This window comes from Cetorhinus maximus, chromosome 4, assembly GCF_964194155.1.
Source record: "Cetorhinus maximus chromosome 4, sCetMax3.hap1.1, whole genome shotgun sequence".
Lineage (NCBI taxonomy): Eukaryota > Metazoa > Chordata > Chondrichthyes > Lamniformes > Cetorhinidae > Cetorhinus > Cetorhinus maximus.
Window position 1 is genome coordinate 143,537,036 of NC_135882.1, and position 23,129 is coordinate 143,560,164.

Below are 23,129 nucleotides of genomic sequence, written 5' to 3' on the forward strand. Positions count from 1 at the left end.
AGCCCATCCCACTGCAGTTTTATCAGTAACAGGGTTGGCATCAGGTGGCTTGCCCTCCAGTGGGCCAATTGAATCCCTTAAGTGGGCAATTAGGGCTTCATCCCACTGCTGCTGAGGTTTAACTAGCAGTGGGAGAGGCCACCACAAGAGGCTAGATCAGCAGGCAGTCTGGAGATGGGCTGGTGAGGATCCCTCCTTAATGGAGCACCTGAGCCTATTGGAAAGCCCTCACAAGGTGTTACCCCACTCCCTCAAGTTTCGCTCCCCTCAAGGCCTCTCAAACTCCGACCCCCAGCCCACCTCATCAGGACCTGTCAGCTTGGCACGTAGCAAGACTCCCCAAACACTTACAACACAATCAATCCCAGCTCATCTCCTCCTCACTCAAGTGCAGTACTGGCAGTGGACACTACTCATGCTAACGTGTGGTAATCTGAGGTGCAATACACCTTTAAGAGAACATGAGCAGATTGACCATGTGAATGTACTACCCAATTGCTGTGTAGCATGGGCTACAATCTTAATCAGTAGTTTATAGCAGGATCTGGGTGGGGAAGCACACATTATGTTCATGCTCTGTTACTTGTGTAAATAAACAACAACACTGTGTAATAAGCATGTGCTTCATCTTTTATTGGCCTCTGCATCTGCAGTATATTGGTGCCAACTCACCCACGTGAGATAGGCGTGCAACCGTGTTCGTGAGTAAAGCGACCCAACAGAAGAACATAACAGACAGCTTAGCGCACCATATATATGGCCTGTATATTAACATATTGTTAGAAGTGGTTTAAATGGTCAAAGTATCCAAATGTGCTTTGCCTTTGCATTTCAGTCAGAGACAGAATGTGGAGAAAAGGAGAAATTGAATCTTGTTTCAGTGTATGAACAAAAGAGCATTTTGGAAATCTAAAAACAGAGATTGAGGAGTACCCAGATAAAGAAAGGACCCACTGCTAAGGGACTAGTTGCTAAGACACAACATACCACAATAAAAGATAAATATTGACCTAAGCATTATAGGACAATAAACAAATCTTGTAGGGCAGAGTTGGAGGCTGATAAGATTAAAATATGTGGTAAACATCTCAAACATGGCCGGAGATAGTGGAATATTGTTGATGTGTAGGTGTCACCCAAGCTGGCAGAATATTGTAAGAGTAGAACCTGTTAGCTGCAAAAGTTAGAGCTCTCTATTGGATAGTCAGAAGTCCTCTTTTTGTCATGGTGACAGAGGTGGGTCAGATCAAGTGAGCGATCAACCACACCAGCCATTGCTGAGGCTATAGGTTGTCCAGAAGAAGAAAACTGTGGATCATGTCAAATCTTCAACTGATCCAAAGGAAGGTGAGATGTCTCAAGAGAGCCAAAGGACTGGCCCTTCAATTCATTGACATGGACCTGAATGTCATGATGGGGGGTCAGGGAGAGGAGGAAGGTCCTTTTTTCCAGAGCATGACCAGAGGAGGCCACCAACTGAGATCAAGCCAACCTGGATTCAGAGTGCTGCCAACTTGAGTGACAGAAATGAGACAAGGAAAACTTGGTTCAATTACCTGATAAGATTCTGGCAAGGTGAGTGTAACCCACAGCCCCTCAGACAGGTATCAATGCTTTCATCCTCCAGCAGATACAGCACCTGAAGAGACTCAGGGTGCATGCTGCTCCTGAACATTGGAGGAGTGCATGCTCAGGACACTTACTTACCCCTTAGAATGGTTCACAGCCATCGTACTGCTGAGGGCCTGTCACCACTGAAATGCACAACTCCTAATGGATGGGGCAGATGACATTGGGCTTAAAATATATCAGTGCCTTATCTCACTCTCTTTCATTTTTACAGGAGAAGCAGGAGTGCCATTCCTCTCTTGAATTATCCCCATGAAGGAGGAGACTTTGGACACAGCCAGGGTAGTGGCAGAGAAAGCAATTAGGCCTGGTGAAATTGGGAGCTTCTAGTGCACCTGGTGACTGCAGAGAGAATGTGGTCATTCAGGGAGTGCAGTACACTGCACCCTCTCTGGTAGCGTGACACATGCTGAGTAATGTTGGGTACCCGCAGCCCTGTAGAGGTTCCTACTCTCCTAGGCTAGTCCTCATCATCTTTTCTTGTGTTTCCCTCAGGACTAACAACAAGGAGTGGGTCATTGAGCCCCCTGAACTTGCTCTGGAGAAATTAGCAAGACAGGAATGAGAGGAGAGGGAGAGAGAATATCATCTTAAGAAGCTTGAAGTTAAAAGAGAGATCTCAGATGTTGAGGAAGGTTCTGATGTGGAAACAACCACTTCCAGTCTAAAGCCCAGCGGGGAGATGCTTAAGTTTGTGCAAGCTCTTCTGAAGTTTGAAGAAAGGGATGTGGAGTCATTCTTTATTTCATTTGAGAAGATAAGCAGGTGAAATGGGCACATTGCCTTTACAATCTGGGTTAGTAGGTAGAGCTCATGAGGTTTATGCTTCACTGTCAGAAGACGTATCGGCGGATTATGATACAGTAAAAAGGCTATATTGATTGCATATGAGATGGTTCTTGAGGCGTACAGGCAGGAATTTAGGAATATAAGGCAGCAGCCTGGGCAAACTTACAATGAGTTTGAGAAAGTAAAACAAAGTAATTTTGACTGGTGGATACGGGCATTAAATGTAGAGACAACATATGCAGTTCTTAGAGAAGTAATTCTTTTGGAAGAATTTACAGATTCAATTCCTTCGGTAGTGAGAACTCATTTGGAGGCACAGATGGTTAAAATGGCAAGACAAGCAGCAGAGATAGCTGATGATTATGAGTTAGTTCATAGATCTAAGCCTTTTTTTGTCACCCTTTTAAATCAGAGAAGGATAGAAAGTGGGAAGAACAAAGGAAGGTAGGTAGTCACGGAAAAGAAGGAGTCATTGGAAATTCTCAGTAAGTTTTTTTTTCAGACCAAAAAGAAAGGTACTAAGGGTAGAAGCAACACTCAAAAACGGAGGTGTTTTCATTGCAATAAGGTTGGGCACACGAAATAAATGTGTTGAAAGTTACAGGGAAAAATCTGTTACAGTAATTGGAGTGCAGAAAAGCTCTGGAAATAGGAGTACTGTGGGTTCTGAGGTCCAGGCACAGGAAAAAACAGTGATTTGTGCATAGGTAATGCAGGAAGAATCAGTGATCGGTAAAGAAGTGGGAATGTATTCACAATTTACCCACGGGAGTTCTGAAGGACAGGTTGCAGAGATGTTTAAAGATTTTGTATGTGAAGGGAAAGTCTTTCCATGTATAAAGGGTGGAGCAGGTAAAGATATTAAAATTTTAAGAGACACAGCGGCTAGTCAATCCTTAATATTATGGGATAGTGATATTTGTTGTTCAGATGGAGCATTGAGGTAAAAGTGATAATAAGTGGGATTCATAGAGATGCTAAACCTATTCCGTTGTGGAAGGTAAATTTAGAGAGTATGTGGAAAAAAGGAGAGGTGATTGTTAGAGTAGTGGAACAATTGCCCATTGCAGGGGTTCAATTTATTTTAGGTAATGTTATAGCTGGGTCATAGATGTGGGTGATGCCAACAGTAATCGAACAGCCTTTGGAGGTGCATTCAACAGAGGTGTCATAGAAAGAGCATCCTGAATAGTTTCCAAATTGTGTAGTAATGAGATCACAAACTCACAGGTTAAAACAGGAAGTGGAAGAAGTTCAAAGCCAGGGAAAAGGTGAAGTTCAATTAGCTGATACTATCTTTGATAAGATTGTTCAGTGGGGGATAATGGAGGAGAATGAAGCTGAAATGTTTAGTTCAGTTCAGTTGGTAAAGCTACGACAAAAGGATCCATGAATAAAGCAGTTATGTCAAATGGCTTACTCGAAAACAGGCAGAATGTATTCCAGAATGTTATTACCTTAAAGGTAATGTGCTAATGAGGAAGTGGAGGCCGTCCCATGTTTCAGCAGATGAAAAATGGATGGAAGTGCATAAGAATGTTATACCATCTCGATACAGAAATGAGATATTGAGAGTAGCTCATGAAATTCCAATAGGGGGACATTTAGGAATTAGGGAGATTCAGGAGAAAATACACAAATATTTCTATTGGCCAGGATTACATAGAGATGTAGTCAAATTCTGTAGAACATGTCACACATGTCAGGTGACAGGGAAACCTCAATTGATGATTAAACTGGCACCTTTAATTCCGATCCCAGCATTCGAAGAATCTTTTACTAGGGTCTTAATTGATTGTGTCGGGCCCCTCCCTAAGACTAAAAGTAGAAATCAGTAATGATGGGTGTACCTACAAGGTTTCCAGAAGTAATACCTTTGTGAAATATTATAACAAAGAGAATTGTGGAAGGGTGGACCAAATGTTTTACAAGATATGATTTGCCAAAAGAAATCAAATCGGATCAGTGTTCAAATTTCATGTCACAAATGTTTAAGCAAGTAATGAATAGTTTGAGGATAAAACAGCTTACCATCCTGAATCACAAGGGGCTTTTGAAAGATGGTATCAAACTTTAAACACCATGATGAGGGCGTCTAGTCAAGACTATCCACAGGATTGAGATGGGAGAATTTCATTCTTGTTATTTGCTCTTAGGGATGCTCCTAATGCAGAGACAGGATTTAATACTTTTGAATTAGTCTATGGTCATGAGGTAAGGGGACCACTGAAATTGTTTTGGGAGAAATTAGCGGGTCAAAATTCAGAAACTACTCTCCTGGATTATGTGACAAATTCCAGGGAAATATTGAACACAGCATGTGAGTTAGCTAAAGAACGTTTAAAGATATCACAGCAGGTGATGAAAGCGAGGCAGATAGGAGAGCCACAGCTCATAGTTGTGTTACTGGGGAAAAAGTGTTAGTTTTAATAACCAATATTGGGTGAATCATTACAGGCAACGTTTAGTGGACCTTACAAGATTGAAAAGAAACTGAGTGAAGTAGATTATTTCATAAATACTCCAGATAGAAAAAAGAAGCAGAGGATGTGTCATGTAAATATGCTTAAAAAGTACTTTGACAGGGAAGAGGACCAAAAGGTGATATTAGTGGCAGTAGATAAGGAAAAAGAGGTAGAAATGAAGGATTCTGAAATTGATTTTCCTCTAATCAAATTGAATATTGAGGGGATACTTAAAAATGTAAATGTAATATTGAGTTACCTTCCAGACAAGAATCAAAGTGAGTTGGAGAAGCTATTTCAGTCACACAAAGCCACTTATGGAATAAGCTGGGGAGAACAAGTTTAGCTACACATGATGTAAATGTGGGTGATACATCTTCAATAAGGCAACACATTTAGGTTTGCCACCACGCACCCAAATGCAGGATCCCGAAGACCCACCCCTGATGCCAGAGAACCACCAGGCTCCAGATGCACCTGCGTCACACCTGCTCTCTGAACCAGGCACCAGCGCAGATGCCAACAACTTGGTGGGCATTTGATCTTCAGCTAGAATGTCAGTGCACAGTGGTGAGGGCACTTCACACTCACTGGAGGTGTAGGCGGAGGCAGAGAGTACCCAGGGCACCAGCAGTCAAAGGACTTCTGGAGGCCAGGACAATGCTCAGTTGAAGGCAGGGGATGAAGCCTCTGGAGTTATCCATTAGTCAGCAGGTGCTAGATGTCCAGCGAGATGTGCGGGACAATCTGGTGGAGATCCATGAGTGTATGCGTGCCATGGTCTCCTGTATGGAGCAGTCCATGTGTAGCATGAGAACTGTGTTGACCCTCATGGCCGAGCACACTGCCTCCTCCAATGAGAGAGTGGCGACCCTCATGGAGAGGCAGCTCCAGGAACAGAATCAGAAGTTCCTGGGGTTGCGCTCGGAACTGCAAGCCATCACATAGGCACTGACCTCAGATATCTTGTGCAGGAACCAAAGTTTCACATCTGAATGATACAAACACTGCTCATCAGAACAAGGATCCATAGGCAGGGAGACTTTCTTGAAAGTTTATTGACAATAGTGAATAGAACGTACAAGTGATTAACACACGTGCCCAGGCTGTGCAACTACATCTTCTTAACCAACGAGGTGTCAGCTGTGGCTCAGTTCATAGCACCCTCGCCTTTGAATCAGAGGGTTGTGGGTTCATGTCCCACTCCCGGAAAAACTAAGAACTGTGATTGTACTCGAAAGAGTTGCAATCTGTGACTGTTGATAACTCGAAAGAATTTTCGCCTGCGGCGCTGGACAGGACTGCTCCGAGTGCTGTCTTACCGGGGTCGAGTTCTCGTCATAAACCAGCTGATCGCCGCCATGTTGTGGTATCGGCTGGTCACTTTGACCCCTCCCCCGGACTTTGTCGTGAAAATCCAGAGAATGCTAGTCGACTTCTTCTGGGACAAAAGATTGCACTGGGTCGCTGCTGAGGTTCTGAGTCTCCCGCTTAGGGAGGGCGGTCAGGCGCTGGTGTGCCTACGCATGCAGGTGGCGATTTTCCGTCTTCAGACCCTGCAGCGATACCTTTACGTCGAGCCTCCTCCGAGATGGTGTGCCCTGGCGACGTATTTCTTCCGCCAGGTGCACGGCCTGAATTATGACGTGCAGCTCCTGTTTGTAGGTCAGAGGGGCCTCGGCTCCTTCCAGGTGTTGCCCGTCTTTTACCAGGACCTGATCAAAGTCTGGAACGTGGTCGCCACGCGACGCAGCTCTCCCCCGTCAGGAGTAGCGGCTATCGTCAGAGAGCCGCTGCTCAGGAATCCGCCCCTCCGTCCCTTTCAGTGGCTGGCGGAGAGGAGGGCTGTGGCTGCCGGGGTGACCAGGGTCGGGGACGTGCTGGGTGGCGGAGGACTGGGCTGGATGCTCCCGCAGGAGTTGGCGCGTCGCGCGTCAGTGAGTGTCCAGGTCGCAGCCGATGCCATCCAAGACCTAAAAACGGTCGTGCTCGGACCCGAAGTCATTTTAGGTCTGGAGGTGGCTCAGGTGCGCGGTGATCTTCCGGCTGAACGTTCCCCTGTTCGGACGGAATTCCACATTGGCCCCAAGCCCCGAACCCTCCCTCGGGTGCCGGTGCCCCGCAATAATATGAGCCGCCTCGGGGACATGCCCTCCGTGCCATTTGGCACGGCGCGGAGGGGTTTTCTGTACGGACTGCTGCTGCACACCTTCCATTTTCTCGCCCTGGTCCGCCGCCCGGACACGCCCTGGCGTGCCTTGTTGCCGTCCGGCGGCGGAGGCCCCCGATGGGAGGCCCTCTACGGAGGTGTTCTCCCTCTTTCTATCGGGGACCTGGGTTGGAGGGTGTTGCATGCAGCAGTCCCCTATAATCGTAAAATGTGTAGGTTCACGGACTCCCAAGACACCTGCCCTTTTTGCGGTCTTGTGGAGTCCGTGGACCACGTGTATATAGGGTGTCTTAGGCTGCACTCCCTTTTTAGTTATTTAAAAAATCTTTTGTTACTGTTTTGGTTGCACTTCAGTCCCACGCTCCTGATCTACGGGCACCCGGTGCGGAAGGGGGTCGGGAAGGAGGAGGACCTCCTCGTGAACCTGCTCCTGGGCCTGGCCAAGTTGGCCATCAACAGGTCCAGGCAGCGGGCGATCGACGGGGGAGTCCCGCCCGATTGTTTGTCCCTCTTCCGCGGCTACGTTCGCGGCCGGATGTCCCTGGAAAGGGAGCACGCGGTGTCTGCCGGCACCATCGAGGCCTTCCGTGCTCGGTGGGCACCGCGGGGTCTGGGGTGTTTTGTTGACCCCTTTAATCACATCTTAGTTTGATGTTTGTAAGGTTCCTTTAAAGTTTTTCCTTGATTTTACAGCTGACCTGACTTAGGGGCTGTGCTTGTTTTCTCCCTTGTTCCTTTTTGCTCATTTAGTTTATTGTTTTGACTCAAAAGAGTTACATCTTCTTAACCAACGAGGTGTCAGCTGTGGCTCAGTTCATAGCACCCTCGCCTTTGAATCAGAGGGTTGTGGGTTCATGTCCCACTCCCGGAAAAACTAAGAACTGTGATTGTACTCGAAAGAGTTGCAATCTGTGACTGTTGATAACTCGAAAGAATTTTCGCCTGCGGCGCTGGACAGGACTGCTCCGAGTGCTGTCTTACCGGGGTCGAGTTCTCGTCATAAACCAGCTGATCGCCGCCATGTTGTGGTATCGGCTGGTCACTTTGACCCCTCCCCCGGACTTTGTCGTGAAAATCCAGAGAATGCTAGTCGACTTCTTCTGGGACAAAAGATTGCACTGGGTCGCTGCTGAGGTTCTGAGTCTCCCGCTTAGGGAGGGCGGTCAGGCGCTGGTGTGCCTACGCATGCAGGTGGCGATTTTCCGTCTTCAGACCCTGCAGCGATACCTTTACGTCGAGCCTCCTCCGAGATGGTGTGCCCTGGCGACGTATTTCTTCCGCCAGGTGCACGGCCTGAATTATGACGTGCAGCTCCTGTTTGTAGATCAGAGGGGCCTCGGCTCCTTCCAGGTGTTGCCCGTCTTTTACCAGGACCTGATCAAAGTCTGGAACGTGGTCGCCACGCGACGCAGCTCTCCCCCGTCAGGAGTAGCGGCTATCGTCAGAGAGCCGCTGCTCAGGAATCCGCCCCTCCGTCCCTTTCAGTGGCTGGCGGAGAGGAGGGCTGTGGCTGCCGGGGTGACCAGGGTCGGGGACGTGCTGGGTGGCGGAGGACTGGGCTGGATGCTCCCGCAGGAGTTGGCGCGTCGCGCGTCAGTGAGTGTCCAGGTCGCAGCCGATGCCATCCAAGACCTAAAAACGGTCGTGCTCGGACCCGAAGTCATTTTAGGTCTCGAGGTGGCCCAGGTGCGCGGTGATCTTCCGGCTGAACGTTCCCCTGTTCGGACGGAATTCCACATTGGCCCCAAGCCCCGAACCCTCCCTCGGGTGCCGGTGCCCCGCAATAATATGAGCCGCCTCGGGGACATGCCCTCCGTGCCATTTGGCACGGTGCGGAGGGGTTTTCTGTATGGACTGCTGCTGCACACCTTCCATTTTCTCGCCCTGGTCCGCCGCCCGGACACGCCCTGGCGTGCCTTGTTGCCGTCCGGCGGCGGTGTCCCCCGATGGGAGGCCCTCTACGGAGGAGTTCTCCCCCTTTCTATCGGGGACCTGGGTCGGAGGGTGTTGCATGCAGCAGTCCCCTACAATAGGAGGATGTTTAGGTTCACGGACTCCCAGGACACATGCCCTTTTTGTGGTCTTGTGGAGTCCGTGGACCATGCGTATATAGGGTGTCTTAGGCTGCACTCCCTTTTTAGTTATTTAAAAAATCTTTTATTACTATTTTGTTTGCACTTCAGTCCCACGCTCCTGATCTACGGACACCCGGTGCGGAAGGGGGTTGGGAAGGAGGAGGACCTCCTCGTGAACCTGCTCCTGGGTCTGGCCAAGTTGGCCATCAACAGGTCCAGGCAGTGGGCGATCGACGGGGGTGTCCCGCCCGATTGTTTGTCCCTCTTCCACGGCTACGTTCGCGGCCGGATGTCCCTGGAAAGGGAGCACGCGGTGTCTGCCGGCACCATCGAGGCCTTCCATGCCCGGTGGGCACCGCGGGGACTGGGGTGTTTTGTTGACCCCTTTAATCACATCTTAGTTTGATGTTTGTAAGGTTCCTTTAAAAGTTTTTCCTTGATTTTACAGCTGACCTGACTTAGGGGCTGTGCTTGATTTCTCCCTTGTTTTTGTTAAATTAGTTTATTGTTTTGACTCAAAAGAGTTACATCTTCTTAACCAACGAGGTGTCAGCTGTGGCTCAGTTCATAGCACCCTCACCTTTGAATCAGAGGGTTGTGGGTTCATGTCCCACTCCCGGAAACCAAGAACTATGATTGTAGTCGAAAGAGTTGCAATCTGTGACTGTTGATAACTCGAAAGAGTTTCAGTACATCTTCTTAAGAGGTGTCAGCTGTGGCTCAGTTCATAGCACCCTCGCCTTTGAATCAGAAGGTTGTGGGTTCATGTCCCACTCCCGGAAACCAAGAACTGTGAATGTACTCGAAAGAGTTACATGCGATCTGTTGATAACTCTAAATAGTTACATCTTCTTGCGTCAGTGAGTGTCCAGGTCGCAGCTGATGCCATCCAAGACCTAAGGACGGTCGTGCTCGGACCCGATGTCATTTTAGGTCTCGAGGTGGCCCAGGTGCGCGGTGATCTCCCGGCTGAACGTTCCCCTGTTCGGACGGAATTTCACATTGGCCCCAAGCCCCGAACCCTCCCTCGGGTGCCGGTGCCCCGCAATAATATGAGCCGCCTCGGGGACATGCCCTCCGTGCCATTTGGCACGGTGCGGAGGGGTTTTCTGTATGGACTGCTGCTGCACACCTTCCATTTTCTCGCCCTGGTCCGCCGCCCGGACACGCCCTGGTGTGCCTTGTTGCCGTCCGGCGGTGGAGGCCCCCGATGGGAGGCCCTCTACGGAGGTGTTCTCCCTCTTTCTATCGGGGACCTGGGTTGGAGGGTGTTGCATGCAGCAGTCCCCTATAATCGTAAAATGTGTAGGTTCACGGACTCCCAAGACACCTGCTCTTTTTGTGGTCTTGTGGAGTCCGTGGACCACGTGTATATAGGGTGTCTTAGGCTGCACTCCCTTTTTAGTTATTTAAAAAATCTTTTGTTACTGTTTTGGTTGCACTTCAGTCCCACGCTCCTGATCTATGGACACCCGGTGCGGAAGGGGGTGGGGAAGGAGGAGGACCTCCTCGTGAACCTGCTCCTGGGCCTGGCCAAGTTGGCGATCAACAGGTCCAGGCAGCGGGCGATCGACGGGGGAGTCCCGCCCGATTGTTTGTCCCTCTTCCGCGGCTACGTTCGCGGCCGGATGTCCCTGGAAAGGGAGCACGCGGTGTCTGCCGGCACCATCGAGGCCTTCCGTGCCCGGTGGGCACCGCGGGGTCTGGGGTGTTTTGTTGACCCCTTTAATCACATCTTAGTTTGATGTTTGTAAGGTTCCTTTAAAGTTTTTCCTTGATTTTACAGCTGACCTGACTTAGGGGCTGTGCTTGATTTCTCCCTTGTTTTTGTTAATTTAGTTTATTGTTTTGACTCAAAAGAGTTACATCTTCTTAACCAACGAGGTGTCAGCTGTGGCTCAGTTCATAGCACCCTCACCTTTGAATCAGAGGGTTGTGGGTTCATGTCCCACTCCCGGAAACCAAGAACTATGATTGTAGTCGAAAGAGTTGCAATCTGTGACTGTTGATAACTCGAAAGAGTTTCAGTACATCTTCTTAAGAGGTGTCAGCTGTGGCTCAGTTCATAGCACCCTCGCCTTCTATCAGAAGGTTGTGGGTTCATGTCCCACTCCCGGAAACCAAGAACTGTGAATGTACTCGAAAGAGTTACATGCGATCTGTTGATAACTCTAAAGAGTTACATCTTCTTAACCTTCCTAACCCTGCCACTACATCTTGGTGCTCCCCGATATGCACAGTGGAGGCGGAGGCAGTCTGCTGACTGCTACGCCCCAACTGTGATGGCTTTGGCAGGCATCCTCTGGAGGGCCAAAGCTTGGAGGGCCCCAGCCTGCTTTCGGGATCCTGTTGTGCGGCAGTGGCACCCTCCTCGGCCTGTGCAGCTGGAGCTGCTGGGGTCACAGGAAGAGAGGATTCGGATGGGCCGGACACTCCAGGAGTCACCTGGGTGGATGGCCCGGGGTGTGCACCTGCTGATCCTCCTCCCTATGGGTGCCCGAGGCTGACTCCTTGAGGAGAAGGGGAAACTGGAGTGAGAACGAGCTGTCCTGTACCCCTCAGTTGACACCGTTGGAGGCGAACTATGGTGTCAGCGATGGAGTTCAGCCTGTGCAGCAGATGATCATTCATCCTCTTTCCGCACTGGGTGGCTATCCTCTTTTGCAGGGCATTGGTGCTGACCACCACTGCCACCACCTCCCATGCTGGATTGGTGGGCCCTTGCCCAGAGCGGGGGATAGAGGACTTCATTGCAGGCCTCCACTGTGTCTAAAAGGCGTCCAAGGGAGACGTCACTAAAATTGAGGGCAGTATATTTCTTCCCTTTGGCAGCCATGACTTTCCAGCAGCTTCCGATCCCTTAGAGAGAGCTAGCTCTGTGCAGGGGCACCCTTTAAATATGGGGCCCGGATTACTGAAGGCCTGAGGTGACAGCGGGGCGGGAAAATCAGAGACCACCTGGGAAAACATTGTTAGTGAGGTGGGACATACCGAGAATGGAACGGTACAGCACGAAAAGCTGCCAGTGCAGCCAGTAGGTAAAACGTCCTTTTTACGCCTGGTACCGCACTTGCTGCAAACCTGAGATGATTCTGCCCTTAGTTTATTTTTGTCCCCCCAGACCTATACATTTCAATCATGTGTGTGCAACTATATTCTTTTAGGTTGTTGTTCTTAGAGCAGATTTAAAGGAGGTGTTCAAAATCAAGTAGGTAGAGTAAATAAAGAGAAATTGTTTACGATGGTCAAAAATAATAGGACACAGATTTAAGACGATTGTGGCAAAAGAACCAGAGGCGACATTAGGAAAAACATTTTTTTTACATTGAGTGGTCAGGATTAGGAATGCACTGCCTGATGGGGTGTTGGATACAGACTTAATAGAAGCTTTCAAAAGGGAAATGGATAAATACTTGAAGGAGAAAAAAATTCTTTGCAAAAGGATTTGGGAAAGGGCAGTTGGAATGGGAATAACAAGATTGCTCTTCAAAAGAGCCAGTGTGGGCTTGATGGGCTGAACAGCCTCCTCCTGCGCTGTATTATTCATAAATTAACGCCCCTGACCCAGGACCACCCCACCAATCTGGACAATGACAGCCCCCGCCCCCCAACCTAGGCCCTCCCTGACCCAGACACTCTGACCCGGGCATTGACCCCACTCCCCAAAACGACCTAGACATCGATTCCCTCCATCCTAGACCACCCCCCATTGATCCAGACCCCCTGACCCGGACATCAACCCCACTCCCCGACCCAGACATTGACACCCCCTCAACAACGACCCGGACATCGATCCCCCAACCCAGACCCTCTCACCCAGACATTGACCCCACTCCCTGCCCCAGACATTGACACCCCCTCAACAATGACCCAGATATCGATCCCCCAACCCAGACCCCCTCACCCAGACATTGACCCCACTCCCCGCCCCAGACATTGACCACCACCACCCTCAACGACCCAGGCATCGATCCCCCCAACCTAGACCCTTCCTGACCCAGGCATCAACCCCAATCCCCAAACTAGACATTGAACTCCCAGATGCAGTCATCGACCCCCCAATCCAGAAACCAACACCCCCCCGACTGCAACCTCGACCCAGAAATCGAATCCTGATCTGGACATCAACCCCCGCTGGCCCAGACCCTCCCTGACCGAGATACCCCCACCAATCTGGACATCAGCCTTATTCCCTGACCCACACATTGGCCCACCCCCGACCCAGACACTGACCACTCCAGACCTAGGCATTGACCCTTCAGGCCCAGGTATTGACCTCCCTGACCCAGGCAATAACCCTACAAACCCAACATTGAACCACCCGGCCTAGACATTGTTATCCCCAGGCTGAGACATTGACCCCCCCCCACCGACCCGAGCCAGATATTGACCCCCCCCAGACTCAGATATTGACCCACTGATTCAGATATTGACACCCCAGACCCACATTGTCCCCTCCAGGTCTAGGCATTGACCCCCGAATCCCAGACATTGACCCACTCCCCCAAACCCAAACACTGACCCCCCCGACCCAGGCATTGATCCCCCCCACCCAGACATTGAACCCAGCCCCCCCAGATCCACAACCCCTCCACCAGGACAGTGACCAGCCCAACACCCGGACATTGAAACCTGCCCCCCACCGATCCAGAACCACTCCGACCCAGACATCGACCCATTGGCACAGGCACTGCTGTACCCGCAACAGACACCGCCCTCCTGACCCAAACACCAACCCGCCCCCACCCTCCCAACCCAGAGACATCGACCCCTCCAACCCAGACACTAACCTGGCCACCAAGTTACCCCCATGTTCTCCTGCTCCCTCACCAAACTTATCACCGATTGATTTACCACAGTTACCCCCTGCCACCTCACGCAGTCTATATCTCAAATCTACTTTCCTGCCTACTTCATATCTCTTGATTAACTGAGGGGCCAAAAACATTAAATATATTCAACAACGAAGCATCCACACCCTATTGGGATAGGGAATTCCAAGGACAGAAACTTTTATCCGGCGTGCGGGGGCAGGCCCCACACACCGACGCGTAAAATGACGCATGTCATTCCGATCTTCAGTTCGGCGGGCTTTACAATCCTTTGGGTGAAGAATTTTTTCCTTGTATCAATTTTAAATGATTGACCAAGTGTGGACTCACCATAACCCTATACAATTCCAGCAAGGCTTCCTTATTCTTGTACTCCAATCACTTTGCAATGAAAACCAACACAAACATTGCCTTCCTAATTGCTTGCTGTACCTACGTGCTAACTTTCTTTGTTCCTTGTGTTAGAACACCCAAGTTACTCTGAACTGTAAAAGTTTCATGTCTTTTAAAAATATTCTACTTTATTATTCCTGCTAGCAAAGTCATTAACATGATATTTCCCCACCATTACACTCCACCTAACACCTTGTTGTCCACCCAATTAATCTGTCTGTTTCTCTTTGGAGCCTATTTGTGTCCTTCTCACATTATTCTCAGCCTCTTCATCTAAGTCATTAATGTAGACTGTAAATAGATGAGGCCCCAGCACTGATCACTACTAGTTACAAGCAAAATACTGTGGATGCTGGAAATCTGAAATAAAAACAAAAAATGCTGGAAACACTCAGCAGGTCTGACAGCATCTGTGGAGAGAGAAACAGAGTTTATGTTTCGAGTCCGTAGTACTGCTAGTTACAGCCTCCTTGGAAAGTTGAAATCTTGTAAAACTGCCGTTAACACAGCCTAATTTTCAGCAATGCTTCGAAGGCAGGTTGCATTTTGCTCTAAATAGAACACCCGCTTCATGGAAATGAAGTCTGAGGTCCGCTATCAGGCACTGAGCCTTACCTTTTAGGAGCAAGGATTGTAACCTGCATTTCTCCTTGTTCCCAAGAATGGATGTACTAGAATTTCTACAATAAAAAAACAGTAAATGCTGGAAATACTCAACAGGTCAGGCAGCATCTGTGGAGAGAAACAGAGTTAACATTTCAAGTCGATGACCCTTCATCAGAACCCCGGTATAGTTCTTGCACATCTCTGTGATTACCCTGCAGATTTGCTCCTCTACCTTTCTCTCTCTTGGAGGCTTATAGAATATCCCTAGTAGCATGATCATACACTTTATGCCTCTCAACTATAACCAAATGGATTCTGTTTTCGTGCCCTCAAGAACACCCTCCTTCTCTAACACTACAATGTCTTCTCTAATCAGTACTGCCACCCACTTCTCTTTTTTTCCTTTCCTATCTTTTCCGTATACTTTGTATTCTTGAACATTAAATGCCCTGTCCTCGCCATTTTTAAGCCACGTTTCTGGCATTGCCACTACATCATATTCCCACATGGCTTTTTGTGCTTTTACCACATCAACCTCATTTGCCACGTTCTGTGTTTTTACACACTTGCATTGTGCAAGACTCTTTCAATACTGCACTGGGGGCATCAGTCACTATGAGCTCCAGAAACTGGAAAAGAGCTTGAATCCATAACCTCTGAGTAAGGTGAGAGAGAAACAAAATGAGACAAGGCTGTTCAGTGAAATATCGTGTGGACCCAAACTGAAGCCTTGCATGGGCACTCAGTATGGCAGTTACCAGGCTTGTAGCTTATATGAGTGGACAACTGGTTATTAGATTTGTGCAGAGCCAATTCTTTTTATGGAGTTGTAAACCTGCTTAAACCTCAAGGGAATCTGGGGTGGGCAATACTCACTTTGCAGTGACACTTTATTTCCACAAACGAATAAAAAAAACTCTTTATATTCCTCATAGTCCTTCTTAGCCTGCTTAGTACTACTTCTTTCTCCAGTGCTATCCAACATACTCAATCCTTTATGCACCTTATTCCTCTTTACTACTTCAATATGCTGGAGCCCACTCTCCTGCCAATTAAGTTTAAACCCTCTCCAACCACCAGTTCACAGCTTTGATGCACAGAGCGTAGCAATCATTATTAGCAGAGCTGATACAAATACTTGACACATTGTAATGAAATTCCTCCTTCAGCATGAACCTTTTTTAAAATTAATTTATGGGATGTGATCGTCACTGGAAGGCGCATATTGCCCATCCCTAGTTCCCCTTTGAGGGGTTTAAGCAGGTTTATGACTCTGTTGGAAGAATCAACTCCACACAAATGTAACTACTATTGTCTACTAATATAACCAACAGTGATCACCAGAAGTGGCGATTGCCTTGCTAAGTCCCTGTGCAAGGCTTCAGTTTGTGTCTCCATGGCATTTTACTGGGCAGCCTTGCCTCCGTATGTAGCACCCTCACCTTCAACTCCAGTTCTGGTTTCTTGAGCACATAATCTAGTCTGACACTCCCAGTGGAGTGGAGTCTTGCTCTCTCACAGGAGCCACCTTTCACGTGAACATTAAACCAAAGCCCCATTTGCTCTTTCAGGCGCATGTAATAAACCCCACGGTACTATTAGAACAAAGAAAGAGGATTCCGAAGGAGTCATATTGGACTCGAAACATTAACTCTGTTTCTCTTTCCACAGATGCTGCTAGATGTGCTGAGCTTTACAGGCACTTTCTGTTTTTTATTTCAGATCTTCAGCATCTGCAGTAATTTGCTTTTATTTAAGAGTAGAATAGTGCTCCTTTATCTCTCTCTCTTTCTTCAGGTACTATGCCCTAAAAGACCATGAACTTCCATGTTAATCTTGCTCTAGAGATATGAATCATCCTCGTTGGTGCATTCATCCAATTTGTGAGGCTCTTTCCACTGCTCTTTCCCATCAGCATCATGCATTCTAACTCATAAGTTATTTTTATATTCATTCATGAGACGCCGGCATTGCTGGCTAAGTCAGCATTTATTGCCCATCCCTAATTGCCCTTGAGAACGAGGTGGTGAGCCACCTTCTTGAACTGCTGCAGTGTTGTCGGTACACCCATGCTGCTGTTAGGAAGGGAGTTCCAAGGTTTTGACCCAGTGACAGTGAAGGAACAGCAATATAGTTTCAAGTCAGGATGGTGAGTGGTTTGGAGGGGAACTTCCAGGTGGTTGTGTTCCCATGCATCTACTACCCTTGTCCTTCTAGGTGGTAAGAGTTCACAGATTTAGAAGGTGCTGTCAAAGGTGCCTTGGTGAGATGCTGCAGTGTATCTTGTGGATAGTACGCACTGCTGCCACTGTGCATAAATGGTGGAGGGAATGGCTGTTGGATGGGGTGCCAGTCAAGCGGGCTGCTTTGTCCTAGATGGTGTTGAGCTTCTTGATATGGGATATTCCATCTTCAGCTGCTTCATCAATGAGCTTCCCTCCATCATAAGGTCAGAAATGGGGGTGTTTGCTGATGATTACACAATGTTCAGCACCATTCATGACTCATCAGATACTGAAGCAGTCCCTATCCATATGCAGCACGACCTGAACAATGTCCAGGAGCTGCACTCATCCAAGCAAGTTGACAGTATTCCATCACACTCCTCACTTGTGCCTTGTAGATGGTGGACAGGCTCTGGGGTGTCAGGAAGTGAGTTACTTACTACAGAACTCCTAGCCTCTGACCTGTGATATCGCCTCAGTATTTATAAGGCTGGTCCGGTTCAGTTTCTGGTCAATGGTAACCCCCATGAAGTTGATAGTGAGGGATTCAGTGATGGTTACGCCATTGATTGTCAAGGGGAGATGGTTAGATTCTCTCTTGTTGGTGATGGCCATTGCCTGGCACTTGTGCGGCGTGAATATTACTTGCCACTTGTCAGCCCAAGCCTGAATGTTGTCCAGGTCTTGTTGCATATGGACACGGACTGCTCCAGTAGATGAAGAATCGTAAATGGTGCTGAACATTGTGCAATCATCAGCGAACATCCCCACTTCTAACCTTATGATGGAAGGAAGGTCATTGATGAAGCAGCTGAAGGTGGTATATTACCTGCCCAAGAAATTCCAATTGTCTCTTCCTGATTTTGGTCAGCTGAGTTCTTTTGGTCTCAGAATTCACTAGCACCTCTTCATTGATAGTGTGACTTGTCCAAGATATCTTCAATATTCGCTTCAAAAACCACAAGTCTGCAACCTCAATTCTATTCTGCATTGCTTCATTGATCATCCTACCCTTGCTTCAGCATGTCAAAATTGGTGTGATGCAGCATTCCAGGATTCGCATTTTTGTTTTCACATCTAATTTTGCATTGATCATAACCTTTTTCATTTTTTGAAATATATCTTTGGCCATTCCAATCCTTCAGCTTATTTCTTGGTCACATTTTCTGTCCGATACTAACATATTTCCTCAGTAACAAAATTTGTTTACCCATTTGATCCTTCCATTCTTCTCTATGATCTTACATTCAATTATGATTTTCCTTTTGGACACTACGGGACATTTGGTTTTCTTACAATTTATGCTCAACCCTTTCTTCTCACTTCCACTCACTACCCTTGTGGTGTATTCCAAAGTTTATTAATATTTGAAGTCTATTCAAGATCCAATGTTTAATTCCCTTCAACTTCGCCCAGAGGGAGCTAGACCCAAGGACACATAACTGGGCTATGAGCCCTGCTTGACCTCGAATAAAGAATTGAAATGAACCAGAATTATTATCCTACTCTTTGGTAGACTTTTTAACAATTATTTCTTAGATAGATTTTAATTTCCCAGTTATTATATGAAACTCCCCAGTAAACGTTCTCTCACCACAAGAGAACTGGAGTGGGGATTTGTGATTCTTTGATACGGAAGTCTAAATGAGATGATTAAAGTTTTAAACACACCCAAATTTCTTATGATATGAAAGCATGCAATTGTGGTGGTTATACAAATCGCATGCTAGATAAATCCTGAAAAGAAATGATAGCTAGTTCTTACTTCTATAAGAGAATCCTAAGTTTAGACTTTACTTGTTACAGATATAGCATTGGTCAAAAGAAAGTAAGAATGTCCATTAAATATTAAAGTAATATGACCCTGAGAATGTGAGATTTGCTAGGTTCAGAACAGGTGAGAAGTCCATTTACGAGAATCTAACGAATATGAAAATTCAAGTTGGGGTTGAGATATTTATAATGAATTTTGGGGTTGTATAATTAATGGTTACACAGAAGATGTTCATTTTATCAGTTAAAGGCCACCCCTAATTAATATCCCATATTTGGTGAAAGGACCACCTCTTATAATAAAGGTGCCCGTTCAATTTCTAAGAAATGTTATTTTGAATTTATTCTTGAAAACTGGACTTTACATAACACTCATGTTGGTCAATGTTTCTTAGTCAAGGTACAATGTCCAGCAAGATAATAAGACTTGAAGCCCAGCATTCTTTTATCTGATTGCGGCGTTAATTGCATGCATACGTGCTTCTGTTATGTCAAGAGCCATAGAATACTGTTTTTCAGATGCATTTTTTGTTGATGAATTCACATTGTTGTGAAGGAATTTAACCTTGCTGTTCTTGCAAGCTAGATTTTACTACTAATAAAATATTTTTTCTTTATTCATTCATGGAATGTGGGCATCGTAAGCTAGGTCAGCATTTTTTGCCCACCCCAAATGCCCTTGAGAAGGTAGTGGTGAGCTGCCTTCTTGAACCGCTGCAGTCCAGTTTTATACGGTTCTACTGCGAGTTTACCCAAAGTAACTTTCAATCTAATATTCCTATATTATTTGACCCTTATTCCTTCACACTCTATCCAAAATCTTTTGCAGTTTCTCTTCAGGGTCAGCAGTAAGAATGGTGTCATTGGCATATCTTACATTATTAAGATTATAACCTCCAACCAATAATCCAGAAAGGTCTTCAATTTCTCTAAGAATATTTTCACTATACAAATTGAGTAAATCTGGGGAGAAAGTACAACCCTTTTTAAATCTTCACAAAATTGCTGAGATCATTCTCAACTTCTGCGGCCGTAGTTTGTTCCCAATAAAGATTTCTTTTCACTCTGAGATCCATCATTATGTTACCCAAGCTATCAGAAACAGCCATAGAGATGAAAAAAAGATGTACTCATGTGTTTTACTGATTATAGTAAGGCATTTGATAAGGTGAAACATGAAGAACTAATAAGCATGTTAGAGTCTCTTGACCATGATGGCATAGATCTTAAGTGATAAGAAATCCCTAATATTCTGACCAATATTTATCCATCAACTAATATGGACACACATGGCCTGGTCACTTATTTTGTTGTTACTTGAGGGAGGGTCATGTGGTGCACCTTTTTTTACATTCATTCCTCGGATGCGGTGTCACTGGCTGGGTCAGTATTTATTGTCCATCCCCAATTGCCTTGAGAAGGTGGTGGTGAGCTGCCTTCTTAAACTGCTACAGTCCTGGTGGTGTAGGTACACCCACAGTGTTGTTAGGGAGGGAGTTCCAGGATTTTGACCCAGTGACAGTGAACGAACAGCGATATATTTCCAAGTCAGGATGGTGAGTGGCTTGGAGGGGAACTTCCAGGTGGTGGTGTTCCCATGTGTCTGTTGCCCTTGTCTTTCTAGATTGTAGCAGTTGTGGGTTTGAAAGATGCTGTCTAAGGGGACTTGGTGAGTTCCTGCAGTGCATCTTGTAGATGCTATCCACTGCTGGCACTGTTTGTCAGTGGTGGAGGGACTGAATGTTTGCGGATAGGATGCCAATCAAGCGGGCTGCTTTCTCCTGGATGGTGTCGAGCTTCTTAAGTGCTGTTGGAGCTGCACTTGTCCAGGCAAGTGGAGAGTATTCCATCACACTCCTGACTTGTGCCTTGTAGATGATGGACAGGCTTTGGGGAGTCAGCCGGTGAGTTACTTGCCGCAGGATTCCTAGCCCCTAACCTGCTCTTGTAGCCACAATATTTATATGGCTGGTCCAGTTCTGTTTCTGGTCAATGGTAACCCCCATGATGTTGACAGTGGGGAATTCAGTGATGGTAAATCCATTGAATGCCAAGGGCCGATGGTTAGAATCTCTCTTGTTGGATATGGTCATTGCCTGGCACTTGTGTGGGCAAATGTTACTTGCCACTTATCAGCCCAAATCTAGATATTGTCCAGGTCTTGCTGCATTTGGACATGGACTGCTTCAGTTTATGAAGAGTCGCGAATGGTGCTGAACATTGTGCAATCATCAGCGAACACCCCCACTTCTGACCTCATGATGGAGGGAAGGTCATTGATGAAGCAGCTGAAGACAGTTGGGCCAAGGACACTACCCTGAGGAACTCCTGCAGTGATGCCCTGGAGCTGAGATGATTGACCTCCAACAACCAAAACCATCTTCCTTTGTGCTAGGTATGACTCCAACTAGCAGAGAGTTTTCCCCCTGATTCCTATTGACTCCAGGTTTGCGAGGGCTCCTTGATGCCGCACTCAGTCAAATGCGGCCTTGATGTCAAAGGCAGTCACTCTCACCTCACCTCGGGAGTTCAGCCCTTCTGCCCATGTTTGAACCAAGGCTGTAATGAGGTCAGGAGCTGAGTGACCCTGGTGGAACCCAAACTGAGCATCAGTGAGCAGGTTATTGCTAAGCAAGTGCCACTTGATAGCACTGTTGGTGACCCCTTCCATCACTTTACTGATGATCGAGAGTAGGCTGATGGGGTGATAATTGGCCGGGTTGGATTTGTCCTGCTTTTTGTGTACAGGACATACCTGAGCAACTTTCCAGATTGCTGGGTAGATGGCAGCGTTGTAGCTGAACTGTATTGGTTACCATGTTTCCGACATTATAGACAGTGAATATAGATCAAAAAATGTATTTCATTGGCTGCAAACGCACATCCTGAGGTTAAGAAAGACGTATATAAATGCCAGCTCATCCTTAAGTATTCATGGCTAGATGTGCTGGGGGCACAATTCCTGATGGAAAGTTAAGAGTGGAAAAGGTCCTACTCTGCCATGCGCATCCGGATCGGGATTGGTAATAAATTTGAGCACAATGTCTATATATTCAAGGGATGGCTTCCGAACAGAATGTTGAATCACAAATGCCAAGACATTCAAAGAAATTAACGGATTAATCAAGCAAATTGGTGCGGAATGTAGAATCATGGCCCAAATGATTTCTTCATCTGGTGCTGTAAAAAAGCCTGTGCTTGTTTTAAAAAGGGAAAACCCCGTCCCCCCTCTCTCTCTCACCTCCTCATTCTTCCCCACTTCTCTGGTTTAAAAGGAGACGGGAAGCATTGCGGGGTTGAGAAGTTTGTCGCTGTTTAATATCAAGAATCAATGCCTTTTAAAAAAGAAACTATCGCTGATTAACAAAATAAAACGGATAAAGACCTTACATTAACCGAACACCACCACCCCCAAGCCGCCAAAAGTTTACAACAATTTGCAAAGATAGAAATGTGTTGGCAATTAAAACATTCTGGGTACGAAAGATATATTTCGTCTTTTTATTTTACAAGGGCGAACCACTTCTGAAAGAAGAGCCTTTTATCTCTTGAAAAAATGAATGTACTTACCCCCACCGATGTGATGATGCACGTCTCAAGTTTCGACTTTTTTTTTTAAGACCCTCCGTCTTTCCAGTTCAGGGCAAAGGAGCCGTAAGTAAAACAAAGAAAATCTTGCAGCAAAAGGCGGGCAGTTTCATTAAAGGCAAATAGCAGGGTCGATCCTCAGCATGGAGATAAGAAGCGAAGCGCTCCTCTCATTACTGTGCTCCGATAGGGAATGGACTTCAAACCACTCGCCCCAAATACAAGCTCCACCTATACAGCTGCATAATAGGCAGCACAACCAGTAGGAAGGGTAGAAATGGACCATTCAGTCAAGCCCCACCCAGACCCATACCTGTTCTTTTTTTCGCCGGTTGGCAAAGTCATAAAGTAGCAAACAATAAATCTTTGCACATGGGAAGCAGCGAATCAAGGGTTAATGCAGCACACAAGGAAACCTTCTGGGCTATTTACTTTGCCAGCTAGCCCTTTCAAAGAACATGCCCCTGCTCTTTCCCCACAATACAGTTTTCCCCTTCAATTATTTATCCAATTCCATGTTGACAGTTGCTATTGAATCTGTTTCCATCACTCTTTTCATTCCAGATTTGCAGCAATGGTCTGTG

The 23,129-nt window shown here is 46.9% G+C and overlaps 1 protein-coding gene across 2 annotated transcripts in view; it reads right to left on the reverse strand.

Moving 5' to 3' along the window:
* LOC144679950 (CMP-N-acetylneuraminate-beta-galactosamide-alpha-2,3-sialyltransferase 1-like) overlaps window positions 1–22,771 on the reverse strand; it is a 99,156-nt gene extending 76,385 nt beyond the window's left edge. For both annotated transcript variants that reach the window (XM_078540950.1, XM_078540951.1), the window contains exon 1: window positions 22,528–22,771. The gene's annotated coding sequence lies outside the window, so the exon portion shown is untranslated. The remainder of the gene's footprint in view (window positions 1–22,527) is intronic.
* Between the last annotated feature and the right edge of the window lie 358 nt (window positions 22,772–23,129).